Raw genomic sequence first — 15,794 nt, 5'->3', positions numbered from 1 at the left:
TGACAATATCAATCCCGTGTTTAATTCTGTCCAATCAGATTATTACAGTGGTAATTTTCTACTGTACACAGTTACAGTGGGAGTAAGTCCCTTGACGTGAAAGAAGAAGTAGTCACGTACGAGAATGTTCTAGACGTCATGGAATAACCCAGATATGTCTGGTGACGTCTGGAACGTCAGAAACCTATATAAATATAAATAAATGTTTGACATTTTAAATATTAGTTGTAATTAAGATTTTGACGTTTGCAGTTATCAGTTTGCTAAAGTATTGTAATTTCTGTTCGAGTTCAATAAAGTTCTTTAAAAGAAGTTGTAACAATACAGAGACTTGAATTTTATATGTAAGTATTAAAAAATATCCTTACCAATATTACAGGATAGTCAGAATAAATAAGAAAATGATGCTCCACTTTTTCTCAAACTTGTAGTCATTGGGCAATAGCCACTCGAGTCTACTGCCAGACAACAAATTTTCGAAAAATTGTCGCATTATTGTCAATTTATTCTCACTCTCTTGTGATATTCATGCCGATAATTTTTGATAATTTCCCGTCGTCAAGCATTACGTCAGATGCCCTTGGTTACTACTCAAAAATAAACATTCAGTGACATTCATGACAATTAATGTTTTACAACTTGTCACAGAGCAAGAAACAGGTTTAGCAAATATTCAGGTGAATATTACAATAAAATATTAGTTAAAATGATTTAAAAAGACAGTTTTATTACTCCTCGAGCCCTTAAATTATCGATTTGTTTTACCCTCGTGACACTTTGACATAATTTCACTCCCCTTCGTCAAAGTGTCACTGGGGATACAAATCGATAAGTTTAGAGCTCTTGTGTAATTACTACTGACAATATAATTTTATAGTCAAAAGGTATAATATTTTTTCATTTTTTGTCCATTAGTAAACGACGTATTTGATTTGCACCTCGTACAATTATAGACAAGGCGAAAACGGCGGGTTCATTGGAAAATTCCCATGAGATTTTTTGCATAATCACATTCGTGAGTCATCGCAGAATAAGGTTCAAGAAGTCGCCCACGCGAAAAGTGGTCCAAATTTTTTTGAACAATTTTTATTTTTTCAAATTGAAAAAATCAATATTTTCGGCCCGTACAAATTTTTTTTTTGGGGGTTTTTGGACCATTCTGGACACAAAATGTCTCTTATAATTTTTCTCTAAACTTGATCGTTTTCGAGTTATAAGCAATTTCAAATTGAAAAAAAACGAAAAATGGCGATGTTCAAGGCTTAATAACTCGGTTAAAAGTTATTATCATGAAAGTCAGAAAGTGACTAAATCAAAGTTTGAAGCCCCCCCCCCCCCCTACGAGATCCTGAAGAAATTTCTGTCATTATTAATTTTATCACTAAGCTGTTATTTTTACGTAATAATAATGAGCGCCATGCACGTACCAGGTGGCCGTCAATTGTGAGTGCGAAAGAGATGACATTCCGGCAGTCCAATCGTGCATCTTACTCGCACTCACATTTACAGCCGCGTCAATACGATCTTACCGCTCATTATTATTACTTAAAAATAATAGCTTAGGGAATCTCAAGCTCCTAAAGGAATCTCAAGCTAGACAGCTCACATTACTATGAAGTAAGTGTAAAATCATGAGATTGACATAAAGTTTTACTCTTACTTCTGAAATATGCCATGTATTTTTTTGTTAAATACCTGTTGTAATCTGGTATCTCTTTCGACCCTCGGTAATAATGCAATCTTTCGTTCTGCGTTTAAATTTTTCTAAAATACTTATTACTTTTCTCAGGATTCGAAAACAATGAATGCATTTGAAACACATTGGCGCGAAATTTTGCGCCTACTCCCTAATATGAGTCTTATACATTCTATTAATTTAAACTATTGTTATGCATGCCAATTACCGTCAAAATTACGCTTTCTAAACACGCCGATTAGAATACATAGCATTATTTTTATCAAATCTCGAATGACTTTTGCTATTTGATTGTCTTGTAGTTGTTTGCTGGTTGCATGCAAGGGCAAGTGCAGTAGTTGATGTCGGCGATCGTTGTCCGGTACTCAACGTACACCGTATTTGCTCAGAATGCTTTTGTAACAGATTGTTAAACCATGCGTTAACACCAGCACGATTCCCATTTTTCTTTTGGGCTCGTCTCACTGATGATGATAAAAAGTTAATCGAAATGCTAACCTTTGACAAGACCTCGCTCAGGGTCGGAGATATCAGTTGGGTTAAATATATTGTTATTTTTTCTTTAAGATTTTATGATCTTATGAGTAATCACCAAAATTCGTTATAAACTCAAGTGCATTGAAATCGGCCTACTTTATAATTTTGACGAATTTTTACTCTGATACGATTAGGCATAGTAGACCAGGGCGCATCTGTAAAAATATTAGTACATTTGGACGTTGAGAGGTGACTCAAATTTTTGTGCAGAAGTTGCTTGAAAATAAATCAAATAATAATATTTGAGTTATCCTCCCTCTCAAAAAGGTCCGGAACATTGTTTAAATAATCAAAATGTCAAAAAATTAAGAAAAATTCGATTTTTTTCTTCGTTTTTTGATTATAACTTTAAAAGTATTCATTTCCGAGAAAAGTTGTGCTAACATAAAAGTTGCGTAATTAAATTTCCTACAATATAGAATTGGTTAAAAATTTAAAAAATAGTCACCCTTGTTGCAAAATAGCAATAATTGCGAAAAAACTATACAAAAAGAAGTATTCGCATTTTACGTTTTTCAACCATTTATGCTACACTTACGACCCTCATATTTCACCCAGAAAAACTTTATGATACATTAAAACAATACTGTAAATTTCATTAAGATCGGTTTAATAGATTTTGCAAAATAAATTTTGCAATCCAGCTTTCGTAAAAAAAATTCATTTTTTCAAAATATTACAGGACTGAAAATAAAGCAGATAGCAAGTTTAAATATTTTTTTGCCTATAGAAGTCTACTGTACCTTTTATTTTCAATTTTGCAAAATTAAAATCGATTAACACCACGGCGTCAGGAATTTTTTTAAATAAACATTAATTATTGGTGCTACGCACAGGACAGCGGATAGTTTGCTCTGATTGGGCATTTCAATGACCTTTGATAATGTTATTATAATAATTAATAATAATGATAATAAATACATTTTAATTTTTATTAAATTTCGATATAAACAAATAAATTTGTTTATTGTAAAGTAAAGACCCATACTCTATCCTTTGAAATGACACTTTTATTAGCAAAAATTTTCTTTGTTCATATATTTTAACTTGAAAAATTAAAGTTTATTATTTTTAAACATATGCAATTGTTTAAACAATATTTCACAAACAATAATAAAATTAGTTTAATTTTTGTGGAATTAAAATATTAAAATACAACAAAATATAGAGTAAGAAAATAATATATAAGATAAACATTAGAAGAAATTTTGGTGGAAATCCACTTTTGTGAATCGCACGCCGTTGTCCTGCGCGTAGCACCAAAAATTATTGTTTATTTAAAAAAATTTCTGACGCCGTGGTAAGTAATCGATTTTAATTTTGCAAATTGCAAATGAAAGGTACAGTACACTTCTATAAGCAGAAAAAAATTCAACTTGCTATCTGCTTTATTTTCAGTCCTGTAACATTTTGAAAAAATGAATTTTCTTTGCGAAAGCTGGATTGCAAAATTTATTTTGCAAAATCTATTAAACCGATCTTAATGAAATTTATAGTATTGTTTTACTGTATCATAAAGTTTTTCTGGGTTAAATATGAAGGTCCAAAGCTACACCAAAGTGTAGCATAAATGGTTGAAAAACGTAAAACGCGAATACTTGTTTTTGTATGGTTTCTTTCGCAATTATTGCTATTTTGAAACTAGGGTGACTATTTTTTAAATTTTTAATCAATTCTATATTGTAGAAAATTTTATTACGCAACTTTTATGTCAGTACAACTTTTCTCGGAAATGAATACTTTTAAAGTTATAATCAAAAAACCAAGAAAAAAATCGAATTTTTCCTTAATTTTTTGACATTTTGATTATTTAAACAATGTTCCGGACCTTTTTGAGAGGGACGATAACTCAAATATTATTATTTGATTTATTTTCAAGCAATTTCTGCAAAAAAATTTGAGTCACCTCTCAACGTCCATCTCAAAACAGATGGGCCCTGGACTATAGATCTAATCAAGTTCGATATTATTTCTTGTGGGATGTTAAGCCACTCTTCTTCTATTGCGACAATAAGCTCTGGGATTGAGTTTGGGGTATGAAGTCTAGCTCGAATTCTTTGTTTTAGCTCATTCCATAAATGTTCTATTCTATGGGATTGAGATTTGGGCTGCACGCTGGCCATTCCATGACCTGAAAACCGACTTTGGTAATGAAATGTTCCACGATTTTTGGGGAACGCTGCCTCGCATTCTCTCTCTTTCTTGTCGTTTCCCCATTACTGAGGATCGTGATTTCTTCCAATATTCCTAACAATGTTTCTCCATTGGTCTCTATCTTCAGCTGTTCTAAGAGCTTCGCAGAATGAGTTTCCAGCTGAATGCTTTATTTGGTCAGACCATCTAGTTGGTGATCGTCCTCTTGATCTTCTCCCCGGAACGTTTCCAGAAACAATTAATCTCTCCAAACTGTCGTCACCTCTGCGAACCACGTGACCAAAGAATTGCAGAGTTCGTTGCAGACATATTGTGAACAGCATTTTTTTAATATTGAGTTGGTTTAGAATGGAAACCTTTGTCCTATGAGCTGTCCAAGGTATGCTAAGCATTCTTCTCCAGCATCACATCTCAAAGGCATCAATTCTTTAGCGCTCGCATGCGCGAAGAGTCCAAGTCTCTGCTCCGTATAAAAATATTGAGAATACAAGGCCATTCACCAGTCTCATCTTGATATTTTGAGAGATAGATCTGTCTTTCCAAACTTTAGTTAGGGGACTCATCGCATTTTTTGCCATACCGATACGTCTCCATTACCCTGCCTCGCATTACCCTGCATAAAAATAAATTCTTCTCCAATGTAGTCAACGTAAAATACCACATGCATTGGTAAAATGTCCTTGATGTATCTAGCACACGTTAAACATCCTGTAGACGGTTACCCTACGAATGAAAACAAGGTCGGTTCTTACCCCCATAGAAATTGCACCCCAGATCATGTAGGAACCACTTCCATAAGCTCTCCTCGTCTTCGGTGCACTTTCCTTCTTCGGTCGCTACCATAGAGAAATATTCTGGTGTCATCTGAGAAGAGAACAGATTTCTCTGTTCCAAGTTTGACGATGAGTTGTATTTTAAGAGTTTATTCTTAGATTCTATACGCTATAAGATACGATATCCGCGATACGATATATTTTAATTTTTGCAACTTTTTTCTCTTGAGTTGAATCAATTAAAGAATTGTTTGGGGGTTTAGGAAATGAGCTCAAAATCGAAACTATTTCACACTCATACATTGCTCGTAGTTGTGCCGTAAAGATCGATTCAATATCTCTATCTTTAGGTAGGTTTTGTGGGGGGCTGAGTTAGCTCCCCCACAAGAAATATTAAATTCTTTCCTAGTGTAATGAGCTCAAAATTTTTAATCTGCGGGATATGAAAACTCATAAATAGCTCGTGATTTAGCGCTACTTATTTTTAATTTCTGCAAGGTGGGGTGAGGGGCAGCTCAACAGTAGTGATAAGGGAGCACGCATGCCAAATGTATTTTCATTTTCTCTTTGCCTTTATTCCTATGCGGGGTCCGCTTCCCTAATTGCATTTCTAGAAAGTTTATATCTCTGGTAATATCAATATCAATCCCCTTTACCAGCATGTCCTGCATAAGCATCTCCCCCAGGTCTTCTTTGGTCTTCCTCACCTGCTTCTTCCAGGAACCCGCAGTTCAGCAATTCTTCGTACTGGATGATTAACGTTTCGACGTTGAATATGATCAAACCATCTTAAACTGTGCTCCCTCATTTTGGCGTCAATTGGTGCCACCCCTAGACTTCTCTTAATATCATCATCATCAATGGCACTACAACTCTTCGTGAATCTTTGGCGCGTTTACTATTGCCTTCCATGTTTGTCGGTCCTGTGCCACTAATTCCCATTGTTGCACTCCCATTTTGTCTAGATCTTCTTTGACTGCATCGTTCCACCTTTTTTTAGGCCTCCCTACAGACCTTCTTCCATCTGGCCTTTCCCAGAACACATTGTTTATAAGGCGATTGTCATTACTGCGTATCACATGCCCTGCCCATCTGAGTCTATTGGCCTTTATATATCTGACTAGATTTTCTTTTCCGAATAGAGACTCTAGCTCGTTATTGTATCTGCACATCCATTCGTTTGTCACGCTGTCTCTGCATATATGTTCTCTTAATACACTCATTTTTAATTTTATCCGTCATTTCACTTATTTATCTAAGCATTCTCATATTCGTCACGTGCATTCTTTGTTCCCGTTCTCTTTAACTGCCCGCCAGTCAGTTCCGTACATCATAGACGGTCTTATGGCTGTTTTTTATAACTTTCCCTTCATCTTATTACTCTGTAACAATGATCCTAGATTTTTAAAACCTTTACAAACCTTTTACAATCATTTCATCATCCAATGATATTATTGTTTCATTTCTAAAACTCCATCCTTAAATGAACATTCCAAATATGTACTCTATTTTTGTCCTACTAAGTTGTAAATCTTTTTTCGCAAAATCTTGTTTCCATTGTTCAAGTTTTTGTTCTAAGTCGCTTTCACTATTTCCTACTAACACTATATCACCAGCATACATTCTGATCCAAAACTATTGAGAATAAATAAGGACTGAGAAACGAGCCTTGGTGCAATCCTACTTTCACATAATATTTATCAGTCTCTTTAACACCTGTCCTAACATTAGTTGTTACTACCTGTTACATATCTCCCACAATCTTTACATATTCACCAGGGATTCTTTTCTTATTGAGGGCCCACCACAGAATATCTCGTGGAACTTTGTCATATGCTTTCTCAAGATCAATAAGCGTTTGTTTTTTATTCCTGTATTCTTTTATGAACTATCTTATAATGAAAATTGAATTGTATCTGTTGTTGATCTGCCCTTAATAAAGCCAAATTTATTATCAGATATTTCGGTTTCTTCACGTATCCGCCTCTCAATTAGGTACTCTTCCATATTTTCATGCTGTGACTAAGTAGTTTGTACATTGTTGTATATCTGCCTTTATTTGTAAACGGATACTAATATACTGTTTCTCCATTCGTCTATTAAATAAACCTGTTGCCAACTTGTTGCCCAAGCCAACTTGTTGCCCAAGCCAACTTGATCGTGTCTCTCCTAATGCTATCCACACTTCCCCAGGAATATCATCTGGTTCAACTGCTTTTCCTTTCTTTATTTGTTAAAGTTCTTGAGCCACTTTTGTACTCGTTTGTTATTTTGGGTGACCATTGTTGTTATTGCTTCCGTTTTCTGTCACGTTCACATGTACACATTCATGTAATAAACTGTCAAAGTACTTTTTCCATCTCTTTTTTACGTCGTGAATGAGTATTTTATTATTTTCATCTCGGATACATCTATTCTAATTAAAATATTTTGCTTTCTTTGGTCTTTTTTGACTATTTTATATATCTTTGTTTCGCCTTCTCTGGTATCAAATTAATCGTGTAAATTTATTTATATACGCCTCCTTTTACTGCTACTTTCGCTTCCTTTTTGGCGAGCGTATTTTGTCCGACCTAATTTCATGCCACTTTTTATATAATGTTCTCTTCTCTTTTATTTTTTCTTTTACTTCGTTTGACCGCCACCAAGTCTCTTTATCCTCCAACTTCTTTCCTGAAGTTTTTCCAAGAGTTTCAATAGCAGTATCTTTAATGATTCTGGCCATCTTCCACCAAATTGTGGCATGAAGTAGTAGAGTATTCAGCAAAATGATTGTTTTAATATTGCTATTTATTTTATTTATCGTATGGCAATTACAACACATTTAGAACAAAATTACAAACACTAGTAATATAGGTATATGACAAACTTTAAATAGTTACAAACAAACATCAAGTGTATTAATATAATCAATTGATTCTGAAGTTGCAAACAGGAAGTTTTCAGGGCTACCATTATAGGATCTTGAGGGACACTCTTCAATAATGTGGTCAATGGTTTGGTTCTCCCCACAGTCACATTGAGGAGACGGGTTCTATCCCCATTTATGTAGCATGTATGCACATCTGCCATGTCTGGTTCGTATCCTATTTAGAGTGGACCATGTTTTACGTGGAAGATCAAAACCTCTTGGTGGCGTGTGGGTAATACAGGGCATGTTATTTTGCCATGCGTTCCATTCTTGGGACCATGCATTCGTGATGTTGAACTTCTCATGTATCATTCTTGCCGTTTTTATTGGTGGTTTTATAGAGCGGAGACGGGTATTTCGTGCATCCTCGGTATCTTGGTGGATCGGCAGATTTATATAAGGTTTGTTCTAGCAAACAGTCAAACTAGTCAGAAACCGTCAGCAAACAGTTGGTCAGTGAGAGAACATAATACAGTCACCAGTGCTATCCCCTCTACTCGCACTGGTCCACTATTCGCTGATGGTTTCAAACCGTTTGAAACTGATGCTAGAACAAACCTATTGTTCATGATCTTTTTGTATTCACGTGTAAGTGCGTCAACTCGTCGTAAATGTGGAGGTGGGATGTGACTTAATACTGGAAGCCATTGGGTGGGAGTTGATTTAATTGTACCAGCTATCATCCTCATAGTGCTGTGCAGCTGAGTGTCGACCTTTTTTACGTGTGGGCTGTGTAGCCAAACTGGAGTACAATATTCAGCGGTCGAGAAAACAAGGGCTAAGGCAGTAGAGCGGAGAGTGGAAGCCGATGCTCCCCAGGTGGTACCGCAGAGCTTCTGTGTGATGTTATTTCTTGTACTCAACTTTTGGGCAGTTTTTGTTAGATTTTCTTTAAATGATAGCGTTCTGTCTAGTGTTACGCCCAGGTACTTAGGTGTTTTGTTGTGGGTAAGTGTGGTATTTTCAAACCGTATGTTGAGTTCCTTTGCAGCAAGTTTATTCTTCAGGTAAAAGCAACTAACTTCTGTTTTGGATGCATTTGGTTGAAGTCGCCACTTGCGAAAATATTTGCCCAATATGTATATAAGTCTGCCGTCAGAACTTCTTCAGACGTTTCTAGTGTTTTGTATCGTGTAGTGAGGGCCCAGTCATCGGCGTATCCGAACTTTCTTGATTGTGTTTCCGGCATATCTGCTGAGTATAAGCTAAAAAGTAGTGGAGAGAGCACTGACCCCTGTGGTAGGCCATTCTTGAGTTTCTTTGGTGGGCTGATATCTGTGCCCATCACTACTTGAAACATTCGGTCGTAGAGCATGCTATCTATTAGGCGTGCTATTGGTTTACAGAGGATCGCACGGAGAATTTTGTATATGAGGCCCTCTCTCCATACTATATCGTAAGCTGCCGAAAGATCAATAAATGCCGCTGAAGTTTTAAGTCTTCTTTGGAAACCCGCTTCGATGTAGGTGGTGAGTGACATAACCTGGTCCGCGCAGCTTCGTTCTGGTCGAAAACCTGCTTGTTCGACTGGAATCACCTGGAACAGTTCTGTGCTGATTCTATTATATATAAGCCTCTCTAATAGTTTGTAGATAGCAGAGAGAAGCGCAATTGGTCTGTAGTTTTTTAGGTTATCGGCGGGTTTGCCTGGCTTTAGTATGGCTATTATCTTAGAGCGCTTTAGTTCTTGTGGAATATTTCCAGTTTCCATGATGTCTGTGAAAAATCGAGCCAGCCAAACTTTTGTATACTTGCCACAATTTATTAGGAATTCAGGGTGAATATTATCAAATCCTGGTGCTTTTGCTAGCTTAACGTCTTGAAGAGCCTCTGATATGTCTTCGCTGGTGAACGGAAGGGAATGCTCCGTTTCTGTGGCTACATGTTTTAAAGTTTTAAGTTCTCTCTTTACGTAGATGGTGTGTGCTTTATCCTTGGGTGCCCTGGATGTTTTTACTATATGTGATGCTACGCCGTCTGGCTTTACGGCTGCCTCTCGGCGTTTCGTACGGACACCACTCCCTAATTTTCTTAATAATGACCATGCCTGTCTGCTTGATTTCAGGAAGTTTAGACTTTCTACTGTTTCGGTCGACTTTTGGCTTCTAGCGGCGTCTAGGCTGTAAAGTAGTTCATCTATTTCTTGGTCACTAGTTTCATGAAAGCTCTGATATAATTCCTCGCTATTTTCTGACCAGCCAGGGACATATTCTTTGCGATAGCGTCTTGGTATGTGTTTTTTGGCTGCACTTAGCACGGCACCAACAAATCTGTGGTAGTTTTTGATATTAGGTGTAATCCACCCTAGGCATTTATCCAGATCCGCAGAGAAGTCAATCCAGTTGGCCTTTTTAAAATTCCATCTTGGACGTGGGATAGAATTAATTAAAGGGATTTGCGTCCCTACTTCTATTATTACTGCTAATCTTGCTAAATCTTGCATTAATAAATAAATTTGAACGAAAGAAAAGCTTCAGGTAAACAGGGCCCAGGAGGCAAAGCGTAATGTTAATAATTAAAAATAAATACTAGTATATTAGATACACATATTCAAGATGCGTGCATAATTTGGTTAACTTAAATATGGCAGTTGCAGAGAAAAAAAATTAAGATGTCACATAATATCTTATGTTTCCTCTCCTAAAAATTTTGCGATTTCAGGGTTGTGGCACTAGTTAAGTTGGGGTGCGATATTTATACCAATTGATCGCCATTCAAAAATTAAAATTTACATGATTTAAGATATTTTTAAAAGTCATCTTTTCTGAAATAATGATTTTATTTCATAATTCGGCATCATACTGTACCTATATATAAAATTAAAATAAAATATATAAATAGTAAACTCTTTGTCATATTATGTATAATTTTGAGTACCTATATTATATTTTTTTAAAGTCAAATTCCTACAAGCAATCAGACAAAATGTATGTTTGACACTCAATAAATATTTAATTAATTTCAAAATCGTTAATGATAAAATAGAGTAGAATCTAATAAACTTTCCATGCACTCAAAATGTAGGTGTAACCTAAGATTTATACAGAAAAGTGTTAATTGCCTTGGGATAATCTGACAGTCGTCAATCCAATTAACATGTAACGGTACCGTGTAAAAATCGCGTTTGGACCACATTAAGTGACTGAAAATATTATGTCATTTAAGAGTACATAAAACAGAATTTATTGCAGGTCAAACATAAAATATCGATTTTAGTTTTTTTAAGATATTCAAATCAGTAGCTCTGGATTACTTTCTAATGGCAACAAAATAAAAAAAAGAAGTTAATAGTACTGGTCGTGCGAGTGCTTTTTAAAACGAAGTTTATGTAAATTTGAAATATTTAGGTATAAAAACTTAAGTGAAAATATTTATAACTAAAAATATAATATAAAAATTGCTGGGAGACTTTAATGGTGTAAGCTTAATGAAAAGCAGTCAGAGTACAAGAGAATACATTTTAATTTACTTTACTAGGGGCCAGATAGGAGTAAGGATGGCAACGATGTATCGATACATCGACTTAAAAGAAGAGTAAATTTTAATAATAGAATACCACATAATTTAATAATCTAGTGCCAAAAATTAAAGACAAACAAGTTATGTGATAAAATAACCGTTGACTTACCCAAAACGGACGCATATGACCGATAGTAAAAATTCGCAATTACTGAAATCGATTCATCTCTGGAAGATAAATAAACGTACCAGTTTATGTTTTATTTTTGAAAGATTTTTTTCAAATTCAAAAAACGATTTATTCGAAAAACGAAATTTTTAAATGGATTTTTCTAGAAAACGGTGTATCATACCGACTTAAATCGAGAATACCTTTTAGTACTAGAACACCTCACAATTTAATAATCTAGTGTTAAAAATGCTTAAAAGTTAAAGACAACAAAGTTATGCCAAAAAATATCGGTTGCCCTACCCAAACGGGACGTCTACGACCGGTAAATACTAGATATTTAGTCCTGTCGCCAGGGGGGTACAACGGCCCACTTTATTCAGATGGACTTACTTAAGTTTTTTTTTATATATTTTGACCCGTAGAACACAATTTTTTGGGTAACAGTTGATCCGGATGTCGATAAGATTGTTGTAAACAAATAACTTGTGGAATTACATAACAGCGATTTTTCGCAAAACAATACATTTTTCTGTATTTTTGGGTCATTATAAGTAAAAAATATTCTTACAAGTTTTTTCGTATGATGCACAGTTCTCGAGATAAATGCGGTTGAACTTTAAAAAAATCGAAAAATTGCAATTTCTGAACCCAAATAACTTTTGATTATAAAATAAAATAGCAATTCTGCTTACCGCATTTGAAAGTTCAAGTCAAATTCTATCGGTTTTGATTATTTGCATTGCTCAAAATTAATTTTTTATTGTTAATCAAAGCTACACTGGCGGGCAAAAAATTTAGGTCACTAGGGGAATTATACACGTTTGATGCCTTGAATTTCCTAAACCTGTTAAAGGGCAAAAATGTAGTATATCTTGAACCGGCTCGGTGACCTCTATTCATCATTAAAGTATTTCCGTTTCCCAATGAAACACCCTGTATAAAATGCTTAATTTATTGCTAATTACATACTAATGTACAGTAGTCAATGTAAAATAATGTGCAATAAAAAATAATTAAGGAACTAAGATATTGATTTGCAAAGTTATAGAGCAATTTATTTTAATAGTTTTATATATTACTTATTCTACAGTGCGTCCATAAAGTAACGCATAAATTCATTGTTTCGTAAACCAGCGAGTTTAAGAAAAAGTTCCGAAACAGGTCGATTTTTATTTTTATATTACGATTTTTTGGCATTTATATCATACTAACGACGTCATCTCCATCTGGGCGTGATGACGTAATCGATGATTTTTTGAAATGAGAATAAGGGTCATATGATAGCTCATTTGAAAGGGTATTCAATTCTAATTTTCTATTCAATAATATAAACATTAATATAATTATTTACAGAGTGTTAAAAATTCTTTTTTAAATAAATTACTTGAGGCAAAAAGAAGAATGTATGTATTTAATTTAATCTAAAATACGTCTTACTGTTATCAGAAAACAGGAAAAAATGTTTATTTTTCAAATAATTTTTTTCTCTCTTTTCTGACAGCATTAAAATGTATTTAGAATAATTAAATAAATTTACATTCATTTATATTTTTGTGTCAAATAATTTAATTAAAAAAAATTTGGACACCCTGTCTAAATAATCATGTTAATGTTTATATTACTGCATAGAGAATTGAATATCCTTTCAAATGAGCTATCACATGACCCCCGTTCTCATTTAAAAAAATCATCGATTGCATCATCATGCCCAGATGGATCCCGTCACTAGTATGATATATATGCCAAAAAATCGTAATTTAAAAATAAAAATCGACCTGTTCCGGGATTTTTCTCAAAGTCGCCAGTTTACGAAATAATGAATTATGCGTTACTTTATAAACGCACTGTATATCGACGACAAAGAAAAAAAACTTTTTATTGGACGGTCATGTAAAAATGTGGTCATTCGAATAAATATTATATTGGAGGACATTAGCATTAAATTTCTCACGATACGCTTCTGAATATCCATAAAATTAGTCGTGTCGAATTCGATTGTGGAAGTGAAAAACTCAAAGAATTTCAAAATTCTTTTACAGATTCGTTTTAAAAAGTAGTAAAAATTTATCTATGATAAATGATAAACTTTATGTAGTAACAAATGTTTTATTGGGTATTTTCAAATAAAAACGGTATTTTCTACAGTTTTTCTAAGTTTTTTCATTGCATAATGTCTCCTGACCAAGGTTGGTGGATGGTAGATGCTGGTTGTGTGCTTAATAAGTACCTCCCCTTCTCCTTATTATAATAGTATGTTGTTTTAATAAAATATACTTGATGGCTACTGACTGGACTTATCTTAAATAAAAAGTAAGCCGAGTTCTAATGCAACTGGTACTAAGAAATAAGTCATATACGAGAATTGTCTAATAAGAAACCAAATAGATTATTGACCAAATAAAAACTCCCGTCACAGAAACGACACAGTATACTAGACAAGGCGAAAACGGCGGGTTCGTTGGGAAAAATATTCAAATGAGATTTTTTTGCATAATTACATTCGTGAGACATCCCAGAATAAGGTTCAAGAAGTCGCCCACATGAAAAGTGGACCAAATTTTTTATAACAATTTTTTTTAATCAAATTGCAAAAATCAATATTTTTGGCCCGGACAATTTTTTTTTCGGTTTTTTTTACCATTCTGGATAAAAAAGGTCTCATAATTTTTCTCTAAAGTTGATCGTTTTCGAGTTATAAGCAATTTAAAATTGAAAAAAACGAAAAATGGCGATTTTCAACTTTCATCTCGGTTAAAAGTTATTATTATGAAAGTCAGAAAGTGACTAAATCCAAGTTTAATGCCCCCCCTACAAGATCCTGAAGAAATTTTGTTATTATTTTATTACTAAGCTGTTATTTTTAAGTAATAACATTGAGCGCCATGCACGTGGTAGCCGGCCGTAAATGCTGAGTGCGAGAGAGATGCCACTCCGGCAGTCCAATTGTGCATCTTACTTGTGCTCCCATTTACGGCCGCCTACCTCGTGCATGCCGCTCATTATTATTACTTAAAAATAACAGCTTAGTAATAAAGTAATGACAAAAATTTCTTCAGGATCTTGTAGAGGGGCATTAAACTTGATTTAGTCACTTTATGACTTTCATAATAATAACTTTTAACCGAGTTATTAAGCCTTGAAAATCGGCATTTTTTGTTTTTTTCAATTTTAAATTTCTTATAACTCGAAAACGATCTTAGAGAAAAATTATAAGAGACCTTTTTTATCCAGAATGGTCCAAAAAACCTACAAAAAATGTGCGAGCTAAAACTATTGATTTTTGCAATTTTACTTTTCACGTGGGCGACTTCTTGAACCTTATTCTGGGATGTCTCACGAATGTGATTATGCAAAAAAATCTCATGGGAATATTTTTCCCAACGGACCCGCCCTTTTCGCCTTGTCTATAAAGACTTACTTCAGAACTGATGTTGATTCTGATCATCTGATCATAACGCAGTTATTGCCACAATATCAATACCATCAACGAAAATCAATTATATGAATAATATCACGCCTCATCTAGAAAAAGTTTATGAATCGAATTTAAGAAAAGAGATAATGATTGCCATAGGGAAAATATTCTCAATGGCACTCAATGACTTCGATAAAAACAAAAGCATATTTTTTAATCACATCATCACTTCAAGAATTTGCAGCTATCACTATGATGGGAGTGAAGCATAATATAAGTTCAAGTTAGGAACGATAACATTACACGTTCGATATTTTTGGACAAAAGACAAAACTAAGAGGGTTTCTAGAAAAGGCACAAAGAACAGAGGTATGTGAAAAATATGCAAAAGAACAGTATACTTTCTAACATAGAGGACAAACAAAATCCCAGATCATTGATAGTGTGGTTAAATTACCATTGAAAAAGGGTTTATATTTAACTTTTGGCATCATAGTATGCATAGTAAGCAAAGAAAAAGTTACCAATGTATTCACGTAGTTTCCACTTAAACGGCTCACGATAAAAACCCTTTCTAATACGTTCCCTAATTAATATGATTCCCAATAATTTCTATTACGACTCTTAATACGCTCCTCTGTGGTACAACAATAATTATTATAATTGTTCGAGTCTCA

The 15,794-nt window shown here is 34.2% G+C and overlaps 1 protein-coding gene across 3 annotated transcripts in view; it reads left to right on the top strand.

Annotated features, from left to right (window-relative positions):
* The window catches only part of LOC126885168 (uncharacterized), a 910,187-nt gene that overhangs the window by 454,725 nt on the left and 439,668 nt on the right, over nt 1-15,794 (top strand). The gene's annotated exons all lie outside the window — the stretch shown is intronic.

The sequence above is a fragment of the Diabrotica virgifera genome, chromosome 5, assembly GCF_917563875.1.
Source record: "Diabrotica virgifera virgifera chromosome 5, PGI_DIABVI_V3a".
Taxonomy (NCBI): domain Eukaryota; kingdom Metazoa; phylum Arthropoda; class Insecta; order Coleoptera; family Chrysomelidae; genus Diabrotica; species Diabrotica virgifera.
This window is presented reverse-complemented; position numbering and strand designations above follow the sequence as displayed.